Below are 6,000 nucleotides of genomic sequence, written 5' to 3'. Positions count from 1 at the left end.
GAAAAGTGTGATTCACAATTCGTGCACCAAGTTTTTGGCGCCGTTGCCAGGAATTGTTCGTGTTTGAACAACTGACGGATTATTTTGTTGCTTAGATTAGGAAAAATTTCTCTTTTTTTTTTTTTGGTTTAGAGTCCTTTATTATTTATCCCTTGTTAAAACACTTTAAATTTATAGCTCAGTTAGTTAGAACGTGGTGTTTATGTTCATGGTAATTGGCTATCATATTTTTTAAAACCTTTTTCAAAAAAAATTTTTCTATTAAATCCTGTGCCAAACTTTAAGTTTGGTGTTTTCTTGTTGATTTTTCTTAAAATTTTCGAAAATTTTCATAACTCATTTGGCTAGAGCGTTAATCTGTGTTCTTGGTAATTGGGTTAGAGTCTTTTATATTCTTTTCAAAACCTTCTTTTTCATAAATAATATTTTCTCTATTAAATTTTGTGCCAAACTTTAAGTTTGGTGTTTTCTTGTTGATTTCCCTTTGGTTTTCGAAAATTTTGGTGGTTTTCTAAAAATTTTAAGTTTGGTGTTCCTTGGTGTTTTCCCTCCAAAATTTTCAAAAACAAGGAGCATTAGATCTAAAAATTTTAAATCTTGTGCTATCTTATTGTTTTTCTCTTTCCTCACTAAATTCAAAATTATCTTTTCTCTCCGTTTTTAAAACAAATTTTCAAAAATTATATATAAAAAAAAATATTTTTTAAAATCATCATATCCTTTTCAAAACTTCCTAAACACTTTCTCTCTCCTCAATTTTTTCGAAAATCATAATTTTTTATTATTTTTATTTTTGGTTAAGTTGTCATCTTTCTATAAAATAAAATAATTAAAAAGGTAAATCAATCCAAGTTATATCCCTTTGTCCATCATGGACATAAGTGGAAATGAACAGTCCAGGAGGACTCTGGGGTCATATTCTAACCCCTCTACTGCTTCATATGGGAGTAGCATATGCATACCCTCCATTGGAGTTAGTAGCTTTGAGTTGAATCCTCAGCTCATTATCATGGTGCAGCAAAGTTGCTAGTATTCCGGTCTTCCACAGGAAGAACCTACAGAGTTTCTGGCACAATTTCTACAAATTGCTGACACAGTACATGATAAGGAAATAGATCAGGATGTCTACAGACTATTACTGTTTCCATTTGCTGTAAAAGATCAAGCTAAGAGGTGGTTAAATAACCAACCTAAGGCCAGCATAAGAACATGGAAACAGCTGACAGAAAAATTCCTGAATCAGTATTTTCCTCCAAAAAGGATGACACAGCTAAGGCTGGACATCCAAGGCTTTAAACAAGGAGATAATGAATCTCTTTATGATGCCTGGGAGAGATACAGAGAGATGCTACGAAAATGCCCCTCTGAAATATTTTCAGAGTGGGTTCAGTTAGACATCTTCTACTATGGGCTTGCAGAAGGAGCTCAGATGTCTCTAGATTACTCAGCTGGTGGATCTATCCATATGAGAAAGACAATTGAAGAGGCTCAAGAGCTCATTGATACAGTTGCCAGGAATCAGCATCTGTATCTAAGCAGCAACCCTTCCATGAATGAAGAGGTTAAAACAGTAACTGCTGAATTCAGTACTGTAAAACAAGCTGCTGAATTCAATCAGCAATTGGATTTTCTAACAAAGCAGCTAGCTGAATTCAAGGACAGGCTACAGGAGACAAGGATAGCTAATATACATATGGACGAACAGTTTAAGCAAACAAAGCAGCAGCTATCAAGGCAAATAGCAGAAGAATGCCAAGCAGTTCAATTAAGAAGTGGGAAAACATTAAATACCCCACCTCAAGGCATCAAAAATTCAAGAAATGAGCAACCCACCAAAGATTCACCTGAGGACAGTAAGAGCCCAGGGAAAAATAATTCTGGCACTAAAACGCCAGAAAATGGGTGGAAGGCTGGCGCTGAACGCCCAGACCATGCCCAAAACTGGCGTTCAGCGCCAGAAACAAGACAGGATTGGCGTTCAACGCCAGAAATGGGCAAGAATCTGGCGTTGAACGCCCAAATGGGGAAGAATCCAGCGTTGAACGCCCAAAATGGGCACATTTCTGGCGTTCAGGCGCCAGGAACAGACAGTAAGCTGGCGTCCAACGTCACTCCAGCTTCTGACTCTGGCACTCAATTGCCAGTGAGGGATCAGACACACACAAGTGCTGATAACAACCCCTCTAAAAAGGCTTCCTTAACCACTAAGGTTGAGGAATATAAAGCCAAGATACCTTATCCTCAAAAACTCCGGAAAGAAGAGCAGGATAAGCAATTTGCTCACTTTGCAGATTATCTAAGGACTCTTGAAATAAAGATTCCATTTGCAGAGGCACTTGAGCAAATACCTTCTTATGCCAAGTTCATGAAAGAGATCTTGAGTCATAAAAAGGAGTGGAGAGAAACAGAAAGAGTTCTCCTCACTGAAGAATGCAGTGTAGTCATCCTGAAAAGCTTAAAGACCCTGGGAGTTTTCTGATACCATGCATATTAGAAGGTGATTGCACCAAGACAGCTTTATGCGATCTTGGGGCAAGTATCAACCTAATACCTGCATCCACTATTAGGAAGCTTGGCTTAACTGAAGAAGTCAAACCAACCCGGATATGTCTCCAACTTGCTGATGGTTCCACTAAATACCCATCAGGCGTGATTGAAGATATGATTGTCAGAGTTGGGCCATTCGCCTTTCCCACTGACTTTGTTGTGCTGGAAATGGAGGAGCACAAGAGTGCTACTCTCATTCTAGGAAGACCCTTCCTAGCAACTGGACGATCCCTCATTGACGTCCAACAGGGGGAAATAACCCTGAGAGTCAATGATGATGAGTTTAAGTTGAACGCTGTCAAAGCCATGCAGCATCCAGACACATCAACAGACTGCATGAAAGTTGATCTCATTGACTCTTTGGTAGAAGAGATCAACATGGCTGAGAGTCTCGAATCAGAGTTGGAAGACATCTTTAAAGATGTTCAGCCTGATTTGGAGGATTCAGAGGACATGAAAGAGCCTCTGAACTTTCTTCTGAAAGAGGAAAAACCTCCTAAACCCGAGCTCAAGCCACTACCACCATCCTTGAAATATGCATTTCTGGGAGAAGATGACACTTTTCCAGTGATCATAAGCTCTGCTTTAAATTCACAGGAAGAGGAAGCACTTATTCAAGTACTAAGGACACACAAGACAGCTCTTGGGTGGTCCATAGGTGACCTTAAGGGCATAAGCCCAGCTAGATGCATGCACAAAATCTTATTGGAGGACAATGCCAAACCAGTGGTTCAACCACAGAGGCGGCTAAATCCAGCCATGAAGGAAGTGGTGCAGAAAGAGGTCACCAAGTTACTAGAGGCTGGGATTATTTATCCTATTTCTGATAGCCCCTGGGTGAGCCCTGTTCAAGTCGTCCCAAAAAAGGGAGGCATGATAGTGATTCATAATGAAAAAAATGAACTGGTTCCTACAAGAACAGTTACAGGGTGGCGCATGTGTATTGACTACAGAAGGCTCAATACAGTCACCAGAAAGGATCATTTTCCTTTACCATTCATAGACCAGATGCTAGAAAGACTAGCAGGTCATGATTATTACTACTTTCTGGATGGCTACTCAGGCTACAACCAGATTGCAGTGGATCCCCAGGATCAAGAGAAAACAGCATTCACATGTCCATCTGGAGTGTTTGCTTATAGAAGGATGCCATTTGGGCTATGTAATGCGCCTGCAACCTTCCAGAGATGCATGCTCTCTATTTTCTCTGACATGGTGGAAAAATTTCTGGAAGTCTTCATGGATGACTTCTCAGTATATGGAGACTCATTCAGCTCCTGTCTTGATCACCTGAAACTTGTTCTGAAAAGATGCCAAGAGACCAACCTAGTTTTAAACTGGGAAAAGTGTCACTTCATGGTGACTGAAGGAATTGTTCTTGGGCATAAAATCTCAAACAAGGGAATAGAGGTGGATCAAGCAAAAATAGAGGTAATTGAAAAATTACCACCACCTGCCAATGTTAAGGCAATCAGAAGCTTTCTAGGGCATGCAGGATTCTATAGGAGGTTTATAAAGGATTTTTCAAAAATCGCAAAACCTCTAAGCAATCTGCTAGCTGCTGACACGCCATTTGTGTTTGACACAGCATGCCTGCAGGCGTTTGAAACACTGAAAGCTAAGCTGGTCACAGCACCAGTTATTTCTGCACCAGACTGGACATTACCATTTGAGCTAATGTGTGATGCCAGTGATCATGCCATTGGTGCAGTATTGGGACAGAGGCATGACAAGCTTCTGCATGTCATTTATTATGCTAGTCGCGTTTTAAATGATGCCCAGAAAAATTACACAACCACAGAAAAGGAATTACTTGCAGTGGTTTACGCCATTGACAAGTTCAGATCCTACTTAGTAGGATCAAAGGTGATTGTGTACACTGACCATGCTGCTCTTAAGTATCTACTCACAAAGCAGGATTCAAAACCCAGGCTCATCAGATGGGTATTGCTTCTGCAAGAGTTTGATATAGAAATAAGAGACAGAAAAGGGACAGAGAACCAAGTAGCTGATCATCTGTCCCGGATAGAGCCAGTGGAAGGGACGTCCCTCCCCTTTCTTGAGATCTCTGAGACGTTCCCTGATGAGCATCTATTTGCCATTCAGGAAGCACCATGGTTTGCCGATATTGCAAACTATAAAGCTGCAAGGTTCATACCCAAGGAGTACAATAGAATACAAAAGAAGAAATTAGTTACTGATGCAAAGTACTACTTATGGGATGAACCCTATCTCTTTAAGAGATGTGCAGACAGAATTATCCGTAGGTGTGTCCCCAGAGAGGAAGCACAGAGAATCCTATGGCATTGCCACGGATCTCAATATGGAGGCCATTTCGGAGGTGAGCGAACAACCACCAAGGTCCTCCAATGTGGCTTCTATTGGCCCACACTCTATAAAGATTCCCGAGAGTTTGTACGTAATTGTGACAGTTGCCAAAGAGCTGGTAATCTGCCTCATGGTTACGCCATGCCTCAACAAGGAATCTTGGAAATTGAGTTGTTTGACGTATGGGGAATTGACTTCATGGGACCTTTTCCACCATCATATTCAAACACTTATATTCTGGTGGCAGTTGACTATGTATCAAAATGGGTTGAGGCTATTGCCACACCCACCAATGATACTAAAACAGTGTTGAAGTTCCTCCAAAAATATATCTTTAGCAGGTTTGGTGTCCCTAGAGTGTTAATCAGTGATGAGGGCACTCACTTCTGCAATAAACAGCTTTACTCTGCCATGGTTCGGTATGGAATTCGCCACAAAGTGGCCACTCCATATCATCCACAAACCAATGGGCAAGCTGAAGTCTCTAACAGAGAATTAAAGAGAATCCTGGAACGGACAGTAAATACCCGTAGAAAGGATTGGGCAAGGAGCTTGGATGATGCTCTGTGGGCTTACAGAACAGCATTCAAGACCCCTATAGGGACCTCTCCATACCAACTCGTGTATGGTAAGGCATGCCACTTGCCCGTGGAACTGGAACATAAGGCCTACTGGGCAACCAGATTCCTAAAATTTGATGCCAAATTAGCAGGAGAAAAACGATTACTCCAGCTAAATGAGCTAGAGGAATTCAGATTCACAGCTTTCGAAAATGCCAAGCTTTATAAAGAAAAATAAAAAAAATGGCATGACAGAAAGCTGTCATCTAGAATCTTTGAACCAGGACAGAAGGTCCTGTTGTTTAACTCTAGACTCAGGCTATTCCCCGGGAAACTGAAATTCCGGTGGAAGGGACTATACGTGATTACAAGTGTGTCACCATATGGTTATGTGGAGCTTCAAGATATTGATTCTGATAAGAAGTTCATTGTCAATGGACAGAGAATCAAGCATTATCTTGAAGGCAACATTGAGCAAGAATGCTCAAGGCTGAAGCTAGATTAAAAGCTCAGCAAGGTCCAGCTAAAGACAATAAAGAAGCGCTTGCTGGGAGGCAACCCAGCC

The sequence above is a fragment of the Arachis hypogaea genome, chromosome 11 (genome assembly GCF_003086295.3).
Source record: "Arachis hypogaea cultivar Tifrunner chromosome 11, arahy.Tifrunner.gnm2.J5K5, whole genome shotgun sequence".
NCBI lineage: Eukaryota > Viridiplantae > Streptophyta > Magnoliopsida > Fabales > Fabaceae > Arachis > Arachis hypogaea.
Note: the sequence above shows the minus strand (reverse complement) of the source record.